The following is a 23,390-nucleotide window of genomic DNA, read 5'->3' as shown; positions in this document are numbered from 1 at the left end:
AGTAAGATTAATTAGCCTTGTACAGATTGTGGAGTATAAACATCGAGCTCCTAAATTGGCCAGCTTGTCATTAGAAAGTGGAATCCGCATGGCCTACCACTGAGCTGATACCCGAGGCCCGCAATGTTTGTGTCTGCTAATTAGAGTTGCGGTTGTTCCTACATACCATAATCACAGAGATAAGGAAGCGAGTTGTTTGATAGGCCGAGATAGCAGGAACACAGATCATCTCCTCTTATATAGCTGCACAATATTCGGACTTGGTGAATAACCGTTACGACTAATATTCGAACCATGTGTCAAGAAAGTCAACTTTTATTGGCGGGTGGTGTCATCCAGTGATCAATACAACAATGGATAAGGTCAAGTTTTAGGCTGGAACTTTAGAGAGTCAGTTACTAGACAGTAGAAAACTCAATTAGCCAACGGCGAATCTCCCCGACCCCCCATGCACATGCACCATCAGCGCAGAAGAGTGTCCAGCTCTTCCGGATAAAGAGAGGGGTGCAGACATGTCATATTTTCTCTAAGAACAGGCATATTGAAATCAAGCACCCTGATCCTTGTCTCCTTGATGTATGCCATAGGCAGTCATAAGACCCTCCTACATTAGATGGATAACCTGGTCTGTATAGGAGACCCTCCTACATAAGATGGATAGCCTGGTCTGTATAGGAGACCCTCCTACATTATATTGATATCCTGATCTGTCTAGGAGACCCTCCTACATTAGATGGATAGCCTGGTCTGTATAGGAGACCCTCCTACATTAGAGGGATAGCCTGGTCTGTATAGGAGACCCTCCTACATTAGATGGATAGCCTGGTCTGTATAGGAGACCCTCATACATTATATTGATAGCATGGTCTGTATAAAAGACCCTCCTACATTAGATGGATAGCCTGGTCTGTATAGGAGACCCTCCTACATTAGATGGATAGCCTGGTCTGTATAGGAGACCCTACTACATTAGACGGATAGCCTGGTCTGTATAGGAGACCCTCCTACATTAGATGGATAGCCTGGTCTGTATAGGAGACCCTCCTACATTAGACGGATAGCCTGGTCTGTATAGGAGGCCCTCCTACATTAGCCGGATAGCCTGGTCTGTATAGGAGTCCCTGCTACATGAGATTGATAGCCTGGTCTGTATAAAAGACCCTCCTACATTAGATGGATAGCCTGGTCTGTATAGGAGACTCTCCTACATTAGACGGATAGCCTGGTCTGTATAGGAGACCCTCCTACATTAGCCGGATAGCCTGGTTTGTATAGGAGACCCTTCTACATGAGATGGATAGCCTGGTCTGTATAGGAGACCCGCCTACATTAGATGGATAGCCTGGTCTGTATAGGAGACCCTCCTACATTAGACGGATAGCCTGGTCTGTAAAGGAGACCCTCCTACATTAGATGGATAGCCTGGTCTGTATAGGAGACCCTCCTACATTAGACAGACAGCCTGGTCTGTATAGGAGACCCTCCTATATTAGACGGATAGCCTGGTCTGTATAGGAGACCCTCCTACATTAGACAGATAGCCTTGTCTGTATAGGAGACCCTCCTACATTATATTGATAGCCTGGTATGTATAGGAGACCCTCCTACATTAGATGGATAGCCTGGTCTGTATAGGAGACCCTCCTACATTAAATGGATAGCCTGATCTGTATAGGAGACCCTCCTACATTAGATGGATAGCCTGGTCTGTATAGGAGACCCTCCTACATTAGATGGATAGCCTGGTCTGTATAGGAGACCCTTCTACATTAGATGGATAGCCTGGTCTGTATAGGATACCCTCCTACATTAGACGGATAGCCTGGTCTGTATAGGAGACCGTCCTACATTAGACAGATAGCCTGGTCTGTATAGGAGACCCTCCTACATTAGACAGATAGCCTGGTCTGTATAGGAGACCCTTCTACATTATATTGATAGCCTGGTCTGTATAGGAGACCCTCCTACATTAGACAGACAGCCTGGTCTGTATAGGAGACCCTCCTATATTAGACGGATAGCCTGGTCTGTATAGGAGACCCTCCTACATTAGACAGATAGCCTTGTCTGTATAGGAGACCCTCCTACATTATATTGATAGCCTGGTATGTATAGGAGACCCTCCTACATTAGATGGATAGCCTGGTCTGTATAGGAGACCCTCCTACATTAAATGGATAGCCTGATCTGTATAGGAGACCCTCCTACATTAGATGGATAGCCTGGTCTGTATAGGAGACCCTCCTACATTAGATGGATAGCCTGGTCTGTATAGGAGACCCTTCTACATTAGATGGATAGCCTGGTCTGTATAGGATACCCTCCTACATTAGACGGATAGCCTGGTCTGTATAGGAGACCGTCCTACATTAGACAGATAGCCTGGTCTGTATAGGAGACCCTCCTACATTAGACAGATAGCCTGGTCTGTATAGGAGACCCTTCTACATTATATTGATAGCCTGGTCTGTATAGGAGACCCTCCTACATTAGACGGATAGCCTGTTCTGTATAGGAGACCCTCCCACATTAGATGGATAGCCTGGTCTGTATAGGAGACCCTCCTACATTAGATGGATAGCCTGGTCTGTATAGGAGACCCTCCTACATTAGACGGATAGCCTGGTCTGTGTAGGAGACCCTCCTACATTAGACAGATAGCCTGGTCTGTATAGGAGACCCTCCTACATTAGATGGATAGCCTGGTCTGTATAGGAGACCCTCCTACATTAGATGGAGAGCCTGGTATGTATAGGAGACCCTCCTACAAGAGACGGATAGCCTGGTCTGTATAGGAGACCCTCCTACATGAGACGGATAGCCTGGTCTGTATAGGAGACCCTCCTACATTAGACAGACAGCCTGGTCTGTATAGGAGACCCTCCTATATTAGATGGATAGCCTGGTCTGTATAGGAGACCCTTCTACATTATATTGATAGCCTGGTCTGTATAGGAGACCCTCCTACATTAGATGGATAGCCTGGTCTGTATAGGAGACCCTCCTACATTAGACGGATAGCCTGGTCTGTATAGGAGACCGTCCTACATTAGATGGATAGCCTGGTCTGTATAGGAGACCCTCCTACATTAGATGGATAGCCTGGTCTGTATAGGAGACCCTCCTACATTAGATGGATAGCCTGGTCTGTAAAGGAGACCCTCCTACATTAGATGGATAGCCTGGTCTGTATAGGAGACCCTCCTACATTAGATGGATAGCCTGGTCTGTATAGGATACCCTCCTACATTAGACGGATAGCCTGGTCTGTATAGGAGACCCTCCTACATTAGATGGATAGCCTGGTCTGTATAGGAGACCCTCCTACATTAGACAGATAGCCTGGTCTGTATAGGAGACCCTCCTACATTAGATGGATAGCCTGGTCTGTATAGGAGACCCTCCTACATTAGAAGGATAGACTGGTCTGTATAGGAGACCCTCCTACATTAGATGGATAGCCTTGTCTGTATAGGAGACCCTCCTACATTAGACGGATAGCCTGGTCTGTATAGGAGACCCTCCTACATTAGATGGATAGCCTGGTCTGTATAGGAGACCCTCCTACATTAGACGGATAGCCTGGTCTGTATAGGAGACCCTCCTACATTAGAGGGATAGCCTTGTCTGTATAGGAGACCCTCCTACATTAGACGGATAGCCTGGTCTGTATAGGAGACCCTCCTACATTAGATGGATAGCCTGGTCTGTATAGGAGACCCTCCTACATTAGATGGATAGCCTGGTCTGTATAGGAGACCCTCCTACATTAGACGGATAGCCTGGTCTGTGTAGGAGACCCTCCTACATTAGACAGATAGCCTGGTCTGTATAGGAGACCCTCCTACATTAGACGGATAGCCTGGTCTGTATAGGAGACCCTCCTACATTAGATGGATAGCCTGGTCTGTATAGGAGACCCTCCTACATTAGATGGAGAGCCTGGTCTGTATAGGAGACCCTCCTACATGAGAAGAATAGCCTGGTCTGTATAGGAGACCCTCCTACATGAGACGGATAGCCTGGTCTGTATAGGAGACCCTCCTACATTAGACAGACAGCCTGGTCTGTATAGGAGACCCTCCTATATTAAATGGATAGCCTGGTCTGTATAGGAGACCCTCCTACATTAGACAGATAGCCTGGTCTGTATAGGAGACCCTTCTACATTATATTGATAGCCTGGTCTGTATAGGATACCCTCCTACATTAGATGGATAGCCTGGTCTGTATAGGAGACCCTCCTACATTAGACAGATAGCCTGGTCTGTATAGGAGACCCTCCTACATTAGACGGATAGCCTGGTCTGTATAGGAGACCCTCCTACATTAGACGGATAGCCTGGTCTGTATAGGAGACCCTCCTACATTAGATGGATAGCCTGGTCTGTATAGGAGACCCTCCTACATTAGATGGAGAGCCTGGTCTGTATAGGAGACCCTCCTACATGAGACAGATAGCCTGGTCTGTATAGGAGACCCTCCTACATGAGACGGATAGCCTGGTCTGTATAGGAGACCCTCCTACATTAGACAGACAGCCTGGTCTGTATAGGAGACCCTCCTATATTAGATGGATAGCCTGGTCTGTATAGGAGACCCTCCTACATTAGACAGATAGCCTGGTCTGTATAGGAGACCCTTCTACATTATATTGATAGCCTGGTCTGTATAGGATACCCTCCTACATTAGATGGATAGCCTGGTCTGTATAGGAGACCCTCCTACATTAGATGGATAGCCTGGTCTGTATAGGAGACCCTCCTACATTAGATGGATAGCCTGGTCTGTATAGGAGACCCTCCTACATTAGACAGATAGCCTGTTCTGTATAGGAGACCCTCCTACATTAGATGGATAGCTTGAGCTTTCATAGAGACCCCAACACGAAATAACCAGCCTGAGCTGCCAAAATCAGGGTAAAAGTGTATGCCCTCCTTCGGTCAGTTGAAGGATCCTACTGAAATGCATCATATTCAGGGTGACATATATGATAATCCTGCAGACAAAAATGACGTCACAATCTAAGTGGGAGAACTTTATATTGGATGCTGCCAAGTTCAGTTGCACCTTGTGTTCCGCCTTACGGTGTAGAGCCGTACAAATGTGCCCGTCTTTATCTTTCATTAAAACTCTAACGTTCCAAACTTTAAATATTACACTACATTGCAACAAGCTAGCAAAACTCTCAACAGGCTGCAATTCAAATCCCAACCACTGTGTGGCCACATAACAACACATAGAGCATAAATACCTCCCGACAGAGTATCTCAATAAAAAAAATTGTTTTTGATTTTTTTTAATCTTGTGTCTGGTCATCTGGGAATATGTTGAGTCAGGAGGAAAGATGACGAAGAACACATCTGTATAGCGCACAAATAACCGTAATGTACACAATCTAGCTATAAGCGCTATACAGCATGGCTCAAATAATGCAGTCGCCTATATATCAGTCCTATACAGTGCCTTCACCAACATCAGTTTACACTGAAAAAGTAATGTACTCTGTAGTGCCAGAGAGCACCTACTATAGGTGTCTGGCAGCGACTTTCTCCGCTCTCATTTTTAAAACACATGAGTGCTCAATGAGGTGAGCACACATGTCTATGGAAAAGTTGGGCGAGACATTCGTCAATCGACAACTGACAGTTATTTAATGTGTATAGGTTGCATTATTGTCTGAGGTCTAACAAAGGAGATGTCGGACAGAGATAAAAAGTACATTATAGTGGAGAAAGTGTCAAGGTGAAAATATATTTTCTTTATACACATTTGTACTTTTATATTCTTATGCTGTGAAACAATAAGTTTTTTCCCTTTGCTTGCTAATGCAAATGTAACTGTATTTAACATGGCTGCCAGTATTCACCTTTGCCCTAGTTCTGCTTCTGCTAAAGAAGCAAGTTTCACATTCCAGAAGCTAAGTATCATTTCTGTTGAAGTCGAAACTTAAAGTGACGTGGAGAAAGGAGGATCCATCAGATGACGTCAGGACCAACCAGAAAGACTGAATACTAGACATATTGCTTAAACCCCGCCTAACCCCGCCCTCTGCACACCTTCCCCCAATAGACCATATAATGCTGTGTATAGGAAAAAGGAAATAAAGAGTTCAGTTGCTGTGACGTTGCTACACCTTGTAGACATACGGGCATGCACTGAGTTTGAACCAGCCTTTGTCTGACTCATTCTTATCCGGTACCAATGCTCACATAATCTAATTTGGAATGACTGGTGAAGGAAGGATAATGTCGTGACGACCCCGACAAAAGTATGGGGGGTATCATTGAATGCAGTCTTGGAAGTCAAATTATAGGGTTCCCTAAAAATAAATGGTTTTAGGGTGTGATTAAAATTTGATTGTCTAGGGTAGCGCATTCCGGAAAACTGGTGCAGCATGAGAGAAATAGTGGGATATAAGGAGATCTTCCTTCCTGATTGGAAGTTGTGAGCCCGTACTGAAATGTCTTACTACAAGCATAAAATAATAGCCAATATAGAACACAATACACAGCGTGTTATGAACAATACACCTGTGCCAATACAGGGGATTACTGAAACAGAAATCCCATGCAGTTATAATAGATAAACCGATATATAAATACTGCACTGAAAGGGATCTTAATCAAAAAACATCTTTATTGAATACTAACACTATTAAAAAATACATAGACCAGATGGAAAACTCTAAGAGGTGACAACTACACCGGGGGCCACAGGTAAGAGGAAAACAACATTGCTCTAGTCACAGATACAGTCCTTATAGTGAACATGGTGTGTTAATGATCCCAATATATTGGAGTAAATACTACTACGCTAGTGAAAGACATCAGCACCACATCCAAGCGAACATCAGGACAAGGAATACAGATTAATGCAGCATAGTTACCTCAGACATGCGGCGCCAACACCCCAACGCGCGTTTCGGCGTGCGTGCCTTCTTCCGGGGGAGTGACTGGTCTATGTATTTTTTAATAGTGTTTGTATTCAATAAAGATGTTTTTTGATTAAGATCCCTTTCAGTGCAGTATTTATATATCGGTTTAAGCATAAAATAAATTAGGAACCAAGAACGGGACAACATTATCATTCACTTCCACATGAAAAGGAAAGAAGGAAATGAAATAAACGCCGGATCCTCCTATTCTGGATGTGTTGTGATTGAGATTCTTACGTTGGACGCCTCTTCTCAGTCTATGCCCTTCGGAGAGAGATAATACAGATACCAATTGTGAGCTTCAAATGTATCGATACTAATGAATTCCTGCACAAATTACTTAATTTCTCAGTCATTTAAAACCACCTGTGTGGAAATCGAGACGCATAAAATCTTGGACACTTTCCAGAGTTTGAGAAATTCACAAAAAATGACTGAATTTAGCTAAACGAGGGGAACAAATAGCGCCGCGCTTATTATTTCAGTACCAATATTATTTCATGAACAGTTAGGAGAACACATTATGTCAACTCAATAAAACGTGCACTTATCATATAAAGCCATCCAAAAATGTATTTTTGTAACCAGCAGATCAGGCGGAACAGATTGGATGCACCAGATGCTGATATATTGCCAGATCAGAAACTTTAAATGAAAAAAGTAAACTTTCCAAATAAACGTAGACTAAGTCCCAGCTGAATTTATATGTTATGTCTGCATTTTGGCTTCAAATAAACAAATAGAACATGACCACGTGTTAAAGCTCTTCATTTATCTCATTGCAATTTTTTTTTTACAAACATTTTATTATATTAAACATACGGTAATAAAATTCTTGTAGTTTTCTCTTTGAGCTTCGTAATAGTCTGACAAGTTTTTTTTCAGTGAAGATCAGCAGTCTTTCTATTATAACAGAGTATTACAGTCACTGATAACACCTCTATATACAGTATATAACACAGGATCCACCATTCACAATAGGCGATATCACAGCTCACCTCCTCCTCCTGTACAATGACTGATAACACCTCTATATACAGTAGATAACTCAGAATCCACCATTCACAATAGGCGATATCACAGCTCACCTCCTCCTCCTGTACAATGACTGATAACACCTCTATATACAGTAGATAACTCAGAATCCACCATTCACAATAGGTGATATCACAGCTCACCTCCTCCTCCTGTACAATGACTGATAACACCTCTATATACAGTAGATAACTCAGAATCCACCATTCACAATAGGCGATATCACAGCTCACCTCCTCCTCCTGTACAATGACTGATAACACCTCTATATACAGTAGATAACACAGGATCCACCATTCACAATAGGTGATGTCACAGCTCACCTCCTCTTCCTGTACAATGACTGATAACACCTCTATATACAGTAGATAACACAGGATCCACCATTCACAATAGATGATGTCACAGCTCACCTCCTCCTCCTGTACAATGACTGATAACACCTCTATATACAGTATATAACACAGGATCCATCATTCACAATAGGTGATGTCACAGCTCACCTCCTTCTCCTGTAGAATGACTGATGACACCTCTATATACAGTAGATAACACAGGATCCACCATTCACAATAGGTGATGTCACAGCTCACCTCCTCCTCCTCCTGTACAATGACTGATAACACCTCTATATACAGTAGATAACACAGGATCCACCATTCACAATAGGTGATGTCACAGCTCACCTCCTCCTCCTGTACAATGACTGATAACACCTCTATATACAGTAGATAACACAGGATCCACCATTTACAATAGGTGATGTCACAGTTCACCTCCTCCTCCTGTACAATGACTGATAACACCTCTATATTCAATAGATAACACAGTATCCACCATTCACATTAGGTGATGTCACAGCTCACCTCCTCCTCCTGTACAATGACTGATAACACCTCTATATACAGTAGATAACACAGGATCCACCATTCACAATAGGTGATGTCACAGCTCACCTCCTCCTCCTGTACAATGACTGATAACACCTCTATATACAGTAGATAACACAGGATCCACCATTTACAATAGGTGATGTCACAGTTCACCTCCTCCTCCTGTACAATGACTGATAACACCTCTATATACAATAGATAACACAGGATCCACCATTCACAATAGGTGATGTCACAGCTCACCTCCCCCACCTGTACAATGACTGATAACACCTCTATATACAGTAGATAACACAGGATCCACCATTCACAATAGGTGATGTCACAGCTCACCTCCTCCTCCTGTACAATGACTGATAACACCTCTATATACAATAGATAACACAGGATCCACCATTCACAATAGGTGATGTCACAGCTCACCTCCTCCTCCTGTACAATGACTGATAACACCTCTATATACAGTAGATAACACAGGATCCACCATTCACAATAGGTGATGTCACAGCTCACCTCCTCCTCCTGTACAATGACTGATAACACCTCTATATACAGTAGATAACACAGGATCCACCATTCACAATAGGTGATGTCACAGCTCACCTCCTCCTCCTGTACAATGACTGATAACACCTCTATATACAATAGATAACACAGGATCCACCATTCACAATAGGTGATGTCACAGCTCACCTCCCCCACCTGTACAATGACTGATAACACCTCTATATACTGTAGATAACACAGGATCCACCATTCACAATAGGTGATGTCACAGCTCACCTCCTCCTCCTGTACAATGACTGATAACACCTCTATATACAGTAGATAACACAGGATCCACCATTCACAATAGGTTATGTCACAGCTCACCTCCTCCTGTACAATGACTGATAACACCTCTATATACAGTATATAACACAGGATCCACCATTCACAATAGGTGATGTCACAGTTCACCTCCTCCTCCTGTACAATGACTGATAACACCTCTATATACAGTAGATAACACAGGATCCACCATTCACAATAGGTGATGTCACAGCTCACCTCCTCCTCCTGTACAATGACTGATAACACCTCTATATACAGTAGATAACACAGGATCCACCATTCACAATAGGTGATGTCACAGCTCACCTCCTCCTGTACAATGACTGATAACACCTCTATATACAGTATATAACACAGGATCCACCATTCACAATAGGTGATGTCACAGTTCACCTCCTCCTCCTGTACAATGACTGATAACACCTCTATATACAGTAGATAACACAGGATCCACCATTCACAATAGGTGATGTCACAGCTCACCTTCTCCCCATCCATACATAAGTCACTGAGCTTCACCGCTCTGGCATAAAGTAGACAATGATTCATCTGCAGACAGCTGCTTTCTTTGTCCATGTGGCTGCCGTACAGAATATCTTTGAACCTCTGCTTTTAGAAGCTTAGTCAACATGGCTTCTCCCTTATCTATAAATAAAAACAGATTTGAAGAAAATAAAAAACGTTTTCAAACAGTTTTAACCCTAGTGAAAAAGTCTCACTGGCTGTCCCTGTAGAATGGCCACCCATGTTTAATTTCGAGGAAACCCCTTTAAGAAAGGTTTTTCCAGGATGCTGGAAGTAACTAAAGTGCACCTATGATATTTAGGACTCCGTAATGTGACATCATATCCAAGGGCTTTGGGACGGATTTTGAATGTGTAAATTGAGTTCCCGCGACTGTTCGACAGATGAATAGCCGCGGGAACGCAAACATATTTTTCGAGCATGCTGAAGACATTCGGTTAGGACCCGAGGATGCTCGGATAACACATTATCTGATCAAGTTTGCTCATCACTAGACTTCTTCGCTCCATAGCTCCTCCTTCTTAGGGGTGTGGCCTCAACTCTTTGCATAAATTAAATTATAATATTCAATGCATCTTCTCCTGTGATCAGGACTCAAACTCCCATGTCAATGTTCACAGGCAGCAGCTTTATCTATCAGCCACAGCCCATAATAATAGACATGTGAATTTGGTAATCCTAACCTGTATTACAGACAGTGCAGGTACTTAGAGATACATTGTATATTTCAGTGTACTTTTATGTTCCCTGTATACTGAGTTGAAGAAAAATTCTGATTTTTTTTTTGTTCCTATAACACTACTAAAAATAATAATAAAAAAATGTATTTCTTGTTTACAGTCTTCCCTATAATCAAACCCTGAACATTACAGGCAGGAGCTAAAGCAATTGAGCCACGAGCTCTGGGGAGAATTTTGTGTACTTGATCTGTATTGCAGGCTCTAAATCCACATACAGATTATATAAAGATACATTTTACATAGCAGTGTATTTCTATGTAATTGTATTCTAGAGAGAGAATATTTTTTTTTTTATCATATAAAATTACTTAAAAATAATGAAAAGCATTTAAAATAATGTCATTTTTAACGCTTTTTTTTTTTAAATAATGAACATCACAAATCAGCAAATAGCCTGACCATATTTGTATCTCTGTAACCGTAACGACTCGCACAACGCAGCGATCTGAATATTTATGGGAATCGGTAAATGATGTAAAAAAAAAATTGTGATTGATATTTATATTTTTCTCTATTAAATTCATAAAAAAATCTCTATATATAATTGTCTAAGGTCCACTTTCATCTGTTTGTCTGTCACGGAAATTCCGCGTGCGACCAATCAGCGATATTGGGGCGGGATTTAAACACTGCTTCACTCTTTACTATTGATGCTGGGTATGCAGCACCAATAGTAATAAGATATAATGTTAAAAATAATAATAATAAAAAAAAAAAACCTTACATTCTCACCTTCCAGCGTCCTCAGCAGCTTTTCCCGCACCTCGCGATGCTCCAGTTCCAGTAATGCTTTGCGGTAATGACCCCAGATGATGTGGCGGTCTCGCGAGACCGCTACATCATCACGGGTTATTGCCGCAAAGCATCATTGGGAACAGACCTGGCAGAAGCATCGCTAAAGGCCTGGGCTGGATCCATGGGCCTCCGGAAGGTGAATATATAATTATTTTTTATTTTAATTCTTTTTTTAACAGGGATATGTGCCTACACTGCTATATACTACGTGGCTGTTATATATGCCACATGGGCTGTGTTATATACTATGTTGACTGTGCTATATACTGCATGGGCTGTGCTATATACTATGTAGGCTGTGCTATATACTGCATGGGCTGTGCTATATATTAAGTGGGCTGTGCTATATACTACGTGGGCTGTGTTATATACTGCGTGGGTTGGGCTATAAACTATGTGGGCTTTGTTATATACTATGTGGACTGTGTTATATACTACGTGGGCTGTGTTATATACTGCTTGGGCTGTGCTATATATTATGTGGGCTGTGTTGCAAACTATGTGGGCTGTGCTATATAGTACGTGGGCTGTGTTATATACTACGTGACTGTGCTATATACTAAGTAGCTGTGCTATATACTATGTGGGCTGTGCTATATACTACATGGGCTGTGTTATATACTATGTGGGCTGTATTATATACTACGTGGGCTGTGCTATATACTGCATGGGCTGTGCTACATACTACGTGGGCTGTGTTATATACTATGTGGGCTGTGCTATATACTACGTGGGCTGTGTTATATACTATGTGAGCTGTGTTATATACTGCGTGAGCTGTGCTATATACTACGTGGGCTGTGTTACACACTACGTGGGCTGTGCTATATACTATGTGGCTGTGCTATATACTGCATGGCTGTGCTATATGCTACATGGCCTGTGTTATATGCTACGTGGGCTCTTATATAATACACTTGATGGTGGCCCGATTCTAACGCATCGGGTATTCTAGAATGTGCATGTCCACGTAGTATATTGCCCAGTCACGTTGTATATTGCACAGCCCACATAGCATATTGCCCAGCCACGTAGTATATTGCCCAGCCACGTAGTATATTGCCCAGCCACGTAGTATATTGCCCAGCCACAGAGTATACAGCACAGAGCCACGTAGTATACAGACTTAAAATAAAAAATAAACATATACTTTCCCTCCGAAAGCCCGTTGAAGTCCTGGCCCTGTGTGAGGTGCACGCGGCAGCTTCCGGTCCCAGGGTTGGTATGGGCGCAGGACCTGTGATGACGTCGCGGTCACATGACTCTGATGTCATGGCAGGTCCTTCTCGCAAACCATCCTTGCCACCGGAACCTGTTGCTTGCATGGAGCAGTCACCGGAGCGTCGCGAGGAGCGGGAAAGGCGCCAGAAGGTGAGTATATAATGATTTTTTATTTTTTTTATTATTTTTAACAGTAGATCTTTTTACTATTGATGCTGCATAGGGGATAATGGAGCGGGCACTGACTGCGGGGAGGAAGGAGCGGCCATTTTGGCGCTGGACTGTGGCCGTCGCTGATTGGTCGTGGCTGTTTTGCCGCAACCAATCAGCGAGTTGGATTTCCGTGACAGACAGAGGCCGCGACCAATGAATATCTGGGACAGACAGACAAAAGTACCCCTTAAACAATTATATAGTACATGACTGTGCTATATACTACATGGCTGTGCTATATACTACGTAACACTCTTTCGACCGTGGCCCTCAAAAACCTGAAGCTGGTCCTGGCTTCCCTAATTGGTCGCGCCAGGCCGGGCATGACCAATCAGCAACAGGTGCAGTCGGGTCGCGAATTAATGCGGAATTTGAACCACGCTTCGCTGATTGGTCACGCCCGGCCGGCCGGTCATATTCTGTGTATTCATTGCATTATTCTTAAATCTTCATAACTAAACTACAATCATATTCTAGAATACCCGATGCGTTAGAATCGGGCCACCATGTAGTGTAATATAATTGTAACGCAGAGGCCGTGTTCACATGAAGAGAAGAACACTGCGTTCTTTCTGCTGCTGCTTTCCTGCATATTTTCTGCTGGTGTCTGCACAACACACAATGACAATCTTCTCTGATTATTAGCAGAGAGTCTGATCCATGGTCTGTGGCAGAAGTCAGGACGATCGGAGCTTTTCTCCCCAGAATCTGCCGCTATGGTTTAATATGATGCAATTAGTTAATGAGATATTCCTTTTTGCTAAACCTCCCCTAAACATTCTCCGTAATTGACCGTGAAGCATGCTTTCCTCAGATATGAGAACCTTCTCCTGGCACAGGGCCGGGGGCAGCGCTGTCATGTGAGCATGTGAGAGAGTTCACACGTATGCTGTATACTCATCCGTCAGCATACGCCAACCTAATGGAGCTGTCAGCTGTCCCAGAGGAGGCGAGCAAAGCTCCAAAACCACAGTCACAAGAACAACGCTCTGCCGAGTCTGGTGATCTCCACACCGAGATCTACAAAATGTCATCATCACCGGTCATAAGAGCCGCATCTATAGAACCACTGTGATCTACAGAACGGCAGAGAATACTGCAGATACAATGTAACAATGTGTCATTCCTCAGGGGAGACGTCAGGAGATCTATCTATTATCTATATATCATCTATCTATTATATATTATCTATGATCTACGGTATCTATTATTTATCTATTGTCTATCATCTATCTATAATCTATCATCTATCTATATATTATCTATTAACTATATATTATCTATCTACAAGAGAAAATAGTATTCTGCTACAGATGGATCTGGATAAGTTGGAAACTTGGGCTGAAAGGTGGCAGATGAGGTTTAACAATGATAAATGTAAGGTTATACACATGGGAAGAAGGAATCAATATCACCATTACACACTGAACGGGAAACCACTGGGTAAATCTGACAGGGAGAAGGACTTGGGGATCCTAGTTAATGATAAACTTACCTGGAGCAGCCAGTGCCAGGCAGCAGCTGCCAAGGCAAACAGGATCATGGGGTGCATTAAAAGAGGTCTGGATACACATGATGAGAGCATTATACTGCCTCTGTACAAATCCCTAGTTAGACCGCACATGGAGTACTGTGTCCAGTTTTGGGCACCGGTGCTCAGGAAGGATATAATGGAACTAGAGAGAGTACAAAGGAGGGCAACAAAATTAATAAAGGGGATGGGAGAACTACAATACCCAGATAGATTAGCGAAATTAGGATTATTTAGTCTAGAAAAAAGACGACTGAGGGGCGATCTAATAACCATGTATAAGTATATAAGGGGACAATACAAATATCTCGCTGAGGATCTGTTTATACCAAGGAAGGTGACGGGCACAAGGGGGCATTCTTTGCGTCTGGAGGAGAGAAGGTTTTTCCACCAACATAGAAGAGGATTCTTTACTGTTAGGGCGGTGAGAATCTGGAATTGCTTGCCTGAGGAGGTGGTGATGGCGAACTCAGTCGAGGGGTTCAAGAGAGGCCTGGATGTCTTCCTGGAGCAGAACAATATTGTATCATACAATTATTAGGTTCTGTAGAAGGACGTAGATCTGGGGATTTATTATGATGGAATATAGGCTGAACTGGATGGACAAATGTCTTTTTTCGGCCTTACTAACTATGTTACTATGTTATTAACTATCTATTATCTATATATCATCTATCTATTATCTATCTATTATCTATCTATTATCTATCTATTCTCTATCTATCTATTTATTATCTATCATCTATCAGCTAATCAGAGCGGGGGCCGTGTTAGTCAGTGCTAAACTAGATCCCAATATAATCTGGCCACTGGCTGACGGCCGTCACTGAGGGTCTTGATCCCAGATCCACATTATTATCATATTTTCTATTATTCCTTCAATCTCTGGCTCCCCTACTCTTGTGTAACTGCAACTCCCAGCATGCCAGGATAGCCATATGCTATTAATTGTAGTTTCACAACAGACGGAACATTCACAGTTTGGAAGCCAATTCTGTAAATTATTTGCTAGCACTGTTAGTGTAAGAAATGTTAAATGTAGCCTGTTATATTTCTATCTAGCAATAATCATTTACATTTTTATTTATTATTACATTTAAAATATTGCAACACAAATTTCTGCCACTAGATGGCACCTTAGAGTTGCACATCATGCTTACAGAAAGTCACAGACTACTCCACCCTAACAGCACACCCTGTGGTCAGGAGAGGTATTACATAAAAACTCAGAATCCAGAGGGAGCTTACTCGAACATGGCGAGAACACACAAACTCCTTGCAGATGTTGTCTTTGGTGGAATTTGAACGCTTCAAAGCGACAGTACTAACTGCTGAGATAACATGTTTACCCTTATGCTTGAAGACTTCTGGCCTGCACCCCAGCAGCAGGATGTCAGCTTCTGGGCAGCTCTTGACTGGTGGCCGTCCATTTTTCTCTCATCAGTGGTTGGAGTTTATCACAATTTCTGGCTTTTGGTTGTCACTTTTTGAGGATTGACCACAGATTCTCTTTGGGATGGAGATCTGGGGAGTTTCCAAGCTGTGGACCCAAAATGTCAACATTTGATTACCGAGCCACATGGTTCTCACTTTTCCCTTGGGACCTGGTCTCCATCATGCTGTAAAAAGCATCATCACCACATTGCCCTGGATGATGGGAGCCGTTGTTCTTGGAGGATGTTTAGATCCTCTTCTTTATTCTTGGCCGTGGTCTTAGGTAAAACTGTGAATGAGCCCCCTCCATGGATGAGAAGCCCCTACACATGAATGATCTCAGGAGGCTTTACTGTTGGAACACACTGGACTCATGGAAGCGTCACATTTTCTTCTCCTGGCAGTCATTCTTCCAGATGTCCCAAACCATCTAAAGGGGCTTCATCAGAGAAATAACTTTGCAGAGGATGGGGCAAGGTTAGTTCTCTGATGAAGCCCCCTTTAGACAGTTTGGGGCATCCAGAAGAATGACTGACTGGAAAAGAAAAGGTGATGCTGCCATGTGTCCTGCAAACCGTAAAGATTCCTGAAACCATTCATGTGTGATGGCTTCTCATCCATTGAGGGGGTCACTCACAATTTTGCCTTTGAACATGGCCATTAATAAAGATTTGGATCTAAACCTCGTCCTCCAAGAACGACTTTTCCCGTCATCCAGGAGAGATGTGGCGATTAGGGTTGAGTGACTTTTACTTTTTTAGGGTCGAGTCGGGTTTCGCGAAACCCGACTATCTCTAAAGTCGAGTCGAGTGAAATCGGCCGATTATGACGAAAAGTCGAGGATCGACCGAAACACGAAACCCAATGCAAAGTCAATGGGAATTTTTTATTTTTTTTAAATTTTTTTATTTTTTCTCTCTTTCTCTCTCTCCCCTCCGTCCCTGAACAGAAAAGCTGGTGTTACACATTGCAAATCGCTACAGCGCACAAGCGAGAAGATGACGATAGGCGTCCACGCCCCTAAGACCTATGTCATCACTCTGCCCACGCTCCTTCATTGGCTGAAAAAATGGCGCCAAGCGCGTCATACGAAAAGCGACTTTGGCGCGAAAGTCGCGTACTGCATGGCCGACCCCACACAGGGGTCGGCGACTTTTGAAAATGAACGATCCGTTTCGCTCAACCCTAGTGGTGATGATGCTTTTTCCAGCATGATGGAAACCAGGTCGCAAAGGCAAAAAAGTGAGAACTAAGTGGCTTGGAACTAAACATTTTTGGTTCCACAGCCAGGAAACTCCCCCGACGTCAGTCCCATTGAGAACCTGTGGTCACTCCTCAAAAATTGGGTGGATAAGTGTTGAACTGGAGCATTTTCCTTGACACACCTTTGCATAAAATGATCAAAGCACTGGCTCTTTCCAATATGGCGGAGAGGTAAGGTAGAAGACATCCCCAAGACTGAACCAACAAGTCATGCAAAATGAACATGCATGGTGCGGCGTCCCACCATAGGTCCTACAACCATAGCAGTGCGGTAGTCATTCTGCATGGGACATGAAGGAGTTAAGAATATTCTCCAGACGTGGCGCACAGCGCAGATGTGTTGACGATGATGATTTACGTCATTTTCCTTTCTTTTTTTTCCCTCCTTCTAATTTTACGTGATTTGGTTCCGATCCAAGCTTTAGTCAGACGAGGAGATGAAAAAGCGGCCAGACTACATGTCCCAGCATGCCAACTGATAATATTAATGTCGGTGGGTTTCCAGTAGGCATTATTTACCTTTTAGAGGTCGAGAGACACAATGCTGGAGTTATGCTGGCAGTTGCAGTTCTCGCAGATAAAATCTTTTTTTAAGATTTGCTGCCTATTTCTCTTCCAATTTAATGCTTACCTTGATCAGGGTGCAGAAAACCCGGCTCTGACAACAACACATGTTTATCTGTCTCTAAGACACGAGTTTTGTGGGCACGGGGTACTGCAGTGCCCCGTAGTGACAGGTAGGTGGCAGCCCTGCACCACCAGTTGGCTTCATTCCCTTATTCAAAGACATCAAGTGTTAATGCAATTGACCAATCAGTGCAAAGATGATGGGAGGTAATTGGGTAATTGTATTTTATTCATCACAAGCAGAGAAAAGGAGGAGAAAAAAAAAGTGGGAGAGGGAGGTGAAGAGAGAAAAAAAAAGGGAAAAAAGGGAAAGCGGATAGGAAAAGGTTTAGGGCAGAGGGGGGGGTAATGTGGGTGGGAGGCCGGAGTCGGAGAAAGAAGCAAAGCTTCACTCGATGTGAAATCTGAAATTGCAATAAGGAGTTATTGCAAGATCCATGTTCATCTGGCCGGAGACTGTGGAGTAAAGGAAGCTCTGCTGCATGAATTGTGCATTTCTCTGCTGAAACAAGGAACTATAAGCATCTGATTTGTGGATATGCTGCTGAAAATTAAGTAGTTTTTTTTCCTCCTGTTTTCCTGAGTGGAGGGGGTTGAGCAGAAAGAGAAGGAGCAGAGCACACAGTTCCAGAAGAAGACAGAGCACGATTTGCCTGAATTAGAAGGATCCACTGGTTGACACATCACAGGCATGGATTGTGGCGGTAGTTTGCAGAAGGCGAATGCAACATTTGATGGAGAATCCTAAATTAAGTCCCTCCGACAAGCCACCCCATGTGGAGACAGATCTCGCTCAATTCAGGATTTTTTTTTTTTTTGCTATCCTAAGCTCCTCATCATCAACCAGGAATGATATGAAAAATCCACCAGGTGCTTCCAAGCAAGGCTGAAGGATTTATTGCAGGCTGCATCTCTCGGTGAATGTGATATCATGAAATTGCAGAGGAGGCTGAGCAGAAGGAGAACACTGAATGCCTGGAGTTTGGGCATCAGGATTACAGGATCCAAGAAATAGGAGGCAGGGTGAGAAAAAGAAGCTACCATGCAGAGCTGCACTGGGCTGTGATTGGAAATTTAATCAGATCCTTTTTTTTTTTTTTTTTTGGAAAGGGTGAAAGTTTCTTATTGGGATTTGGCTGGACCTAGACAAGCTGATGAGTTATGGAAGCTGTGGGATAACTATGAAGATTGGAGGCTTCATACGGACCAGCGATGGATTGGATTTTAAGGCAGAACCCAAGAGGTGCAGACTGAGGGTTCCATCATTGTCCTTCTCCCTTGGACACCTTGTGAAGGGACCTCAGGTGGAGGGAGCTGCTTTGGTTTAATTTCAGCACCTTGGACAGCAAAAGTTGGAAGAACAGGTCTACTCTTCCTATATCTTGGTCTTATGTTTTTTTTAATTATGATTTTTTAGGGGATGGGTATATATATATATTTTTTTTTTTACGAACCCTGTAAAATGATCCGTCAAGTTGCAGGTAGAGTTGAATGAACACGTTGAGCTGGAATACTATTAATCTGGGGGTATGCCATGGCTAGTTGTTCCAACGTTGGCACCAATGGTCAATTTCCAGTCCTTCGACTCTAAAATATCCTGGATGTTCACCTGGATCCTGTCCTGACACAGTAGGTACCTCTCCTTATCTGCAAATACATGGGCTTGGAATACTCCCCCCAAAAATGGGGCATTTTGCAAAAAAACAAAACAAATGGGTTAGTTTGGGGGATGAATGGTTGGATTTGTAGGAGCAAGCATGCACAGGGGAAATTGTAGGTTTAGCAATAACGCAGCCCGGTGAGGATGTTAACCCATTAGTCCCTGCATGTGCCTTTACACCTGTAGCCTACAGCTGCATTAAATATGCATGGATTGTGGTGGAGGTGATGCTGCTGCCTTGTCTTACCTATTAGATCCATGCGGTGTAGCAGAGTATGGGTGCCCCCCCTATCTGCTACGGTCCCCCCTGTCTCCAAGGATGGCATGTGATGAGCATAATAATGGTAATCTTTGCACACAGCCCCACGCAGACGGAATCTTTCCAACATCTAGGGTGATTTATCTTTCCTTTCGAGATCCATCTACCATAAATTTACGATCGAAAGGTCTAAGGAATTTCTGCCCGTAATGGAAGAGCCTATATCTAGGTGGTGGAATGCAGGCGGGGGGACACGGGCTTTCTCAGCCATTGTGTGCCTTGGGTTTAGAAATCCTGAGAATGACAAGCCCCTAGAGGGACCTGACCCTCATGGCTCATGGCGGAGCTCTCCTCTGCGCCAATGCAACCACTAATCCCCAGTTTGGGAGTTTAATTCACTTCCAGATTAGGAATAAAAAAAAAAAAAGGTGCCAGGGGGAAAGACCCGCTTGGATGAATTGGTTCCACTTGGTGGAAATTATTAAATTATTGTTGTTGGAGTCTATTGAGTGATTTCAGGCTGTGTCTTGATGGAGTAATTACTGCAGTGACCAGAAGCTGCTCTCTGAAGAAACCCTGTTGGGGTCATGTCCACACATTAACATAAATGTTGCCTGGATCTCGAAGCGCAGAGGAGATTGATGAAGCAGAATAGATGTTTTACACATGGGCTGTTTTGGCCAAAAGGCAGAACCTGGAGCAGCGGGAGACGTTCTGGGGGGATTTTTGCAGCAGCTCAGCACAATGTGTAAACTCCAGAGCCCGCCATTAATTACTCATGTATTGGAGGATGTGCAGCCTTGATGGGAGATTTGCATCTTAACAGCAGCCGCAGTTGTGCATTGAGGAGCAGAACTCCCCGGGGGCCTCAGCTGTATCCTGCCTGAATGGGAAGGAGCCAGGGGAGGGGGGGCAGGGAGATTTAGCGTCAGGAGAAAGTTTTAGGGGCAGCCAGGTAATTATTGACATCTCACTTTGCATGACCACCGCAAAGGCCTTATCCAATGCTTCATCTGTAGTCACCAAATATAAGTACAAAAGAAGTAAAAAAGGGATGTGACTACACACAGGGATCTGTTGAAAGCATCTATCTAGCCATCTATCCACTATCCATCCATCCATTCCTCTATCTATCAACCCACCCTCCATCCATTCATCTATCCACCTATCTATCTATTCATCTATTTACAGTATCTATCTATTTAACCCACCCTCCATCCATCCATCCCTTTATCTATCATCTATTTATCTATCTACCCATCTATCCAGCAACCCACCCTCCATCTATCCATCCTTCCACCCATGCATCCATTCCTCCACCAATCCATCCACTGATCCATCCATCCATGCATCCACTCCTCCATCCACCCATTCATCCACCCAAACCCACCCACCCATCCATCCCTGCATCCTCTCCAGCACTCACCCATCCATCCCTCCACCTACCCATCCAGCCACCCAATTCCATCTACCCATCCATCCATCTACCCATCCATCCATCTACCCATCCATGCATCCATTCCTCCACCAATCCATCCATCCACTGATCTATCATCCATGCATCCACTCCTCCATCCACCAATTCATCCAAACAAACCCACCCACCCATCCATCCCTGCATCCACTCCTCCATCCACCCATCCACCCTCCACCTACCCATCCAGCCACCCAAACCCATCTACCCATCCATCCATCCATCAACCCATCCATCCACCCATCCATCCATTCCTCCACCCACCCATGTATCCATCCATCTACCCATCCATCAATCTACCCAACCACCCATTTACCCATCCATCCACCCATCCATGCATCCAACCATATACCCTCCATCCATCCACCCATCCATCAACCCACCCATACATCCATCCACACACCCATCTACCTATCCACACATCCACCCAACCATCCATCCACCCAAACATCCATCCACCCAACCATCCATCCATTCACCCATCCATCCACCCAGCCATCCATCCTTTCATCCATCCATCCACCCATTCACCCTTCCATTCATCCATTCACCCATCCATCCTCCCATCCCTTTTATATACTCTCTCTAAGCACAGGACAGACCCTATGTATATCTCAGTAGTAAATGGATGTGTGCTGAGAATACCAATGTTTGCTGCCACTTTCTATACCGGCATCACAAGTCAGAGGTAGATGCTGGTGTATAAATGCCCAAATATGAGAGAAATATTCCTTATTTTCGTATTTTTCTTACATCTTACAATCTCAGCGCAGAATAGTTTTTCTCTTGATCCTTTCATCATTTTTTCAGCTAAATATCTTCACATTAGAAATTTGTCCTAAACGAAAGCAGAATAAGGAGCCATAAAATGTCAGCACAAGTGATGTCTCATGAGTTAATATGGTCCCCTGGGTGTAACGAATCAGGGGAGCCCCCCACAATGACAATCTGAAGAAGCCAAGGGTGAGCTCGCAGGGAATGAGCTCAGTGTCTGAAAGGTCTCATGTGTCTCCCCGTACAATGGACGCTCTGTCTTACTGAGACCTTGGTGAATGTGCATTGATGATAGCGCTGCCTTATAACAATGGCCGTCTCCATCATTTCTGAATGTGCAAATTATTCAGGAAGGTCCATGAAAATAACAGATTCTCTGCATCAAAGGAGAAAAATATATTAGGAGCATGAATGACTAACACTGTGTAGTCAACGGCATTGTCTCCCATCTCCATCATACACAATGTGATAACTTAGAAGTTTTTCGTTGCTTATCACCAGAATTTATGGGCTCGATCTGGGGTACAACCAACATAATCCATGACCGTCTGTCCACTCTGTGACTTTGTGCCTATGTTGAAGCTTCTGTAGACCCCATTGTAGATGATGTTTCTGGGATCCATCTTTGTCTTCACTCTCTCTTTATGACTTATAAATGGCTGTCGGATAAGAGGCCATTGGGTTGAACATTCCATAAAAATATATCTTCCGTCTTTTACCTTTTTGGAAAATTCTCCTAGAATCCAATTTGAATGGTAGTCGTTGACTTTCCAGTTGGTATTTGGTATTGTTACCATTCGCCAGTTTGGCAACAACTATGGTTGAATATCAATGCTGTAGGATCTAATATCTCCTTGGTGTTAGACCTTACATTCTTGGACATCGTATTTAGGTACTGCATGGGTTGATTTCTGGAGACCCTTGGCCTGTAGATTCCATGAAAATCCATTTTTTAGGAATTCCTAATATATTCGGCCTAAAGACCTAACTCTGGCTACTGGTGGGCAGTGGACCATTATACTAGCTTACCTTCACATCATGGTACAGTGTAACACCTTTTGGATCATGAGAACTGACCTATGGTGGGTTTATGGACAATGGCTCCCAGGTGATGACGTGTGTTCACTTGCCAGTGTCATCATCAGCCACGTCCATTATACACTACGGTAACTTCA

The 23,390-nt window shown here is 43.5% G+C and overlaps 1 protein-coding gene across 7 annotated transcripts in view; it reads left to right on the top strand.

Moving 5' to 3' along the window:
- The window catches only part of LRRC4C (leucine rich repeat containing 4C), a 988,240-nt gene that overhangs the window by 795,006 nt on the left and 169,844 nt on the right, over nucleotides 1-23,390 (top strand). Inside the window, exons 1-2 of one of the 7 annotated variants that reach the window (XM_069740444.1) lie at nucleotides 18,301-19,071; nucleotides 19,159-19,677. The exons of 5 other annotated variants lie outside the window; for them this stretch is intronic. The gene's annotated coding sequence lies outside the window, so the exon portion shown is untranslated. Of the gene's footprint in view, nucleotides 1-18,300; nucleotides 19,678-23,390 lie in introns of those variants that run through there. One more of the 7 variants, XM_069740443.1, reaches the window with a different exon arrangement.

Source organism: Ranitomeya imitator, chromosome 9, assembly GCF_032444005.1.
Source record: "Ranitomeya imitator isolate aRanImi1 chromosome 9, aRanImi1.pri, whole genome shotgun sequence".
Taxonomy (NCBI): Eukaryota; Metazoa; Chordata; class Amphibia; order Anura; family Dendrobatidae; genus Ranitomeya; species Ranitomeya imitator.
Note: the sequence above shows the minus strand (reverse complement) of the source record. Positions and strands in the feature narration are given on the sequence as shown.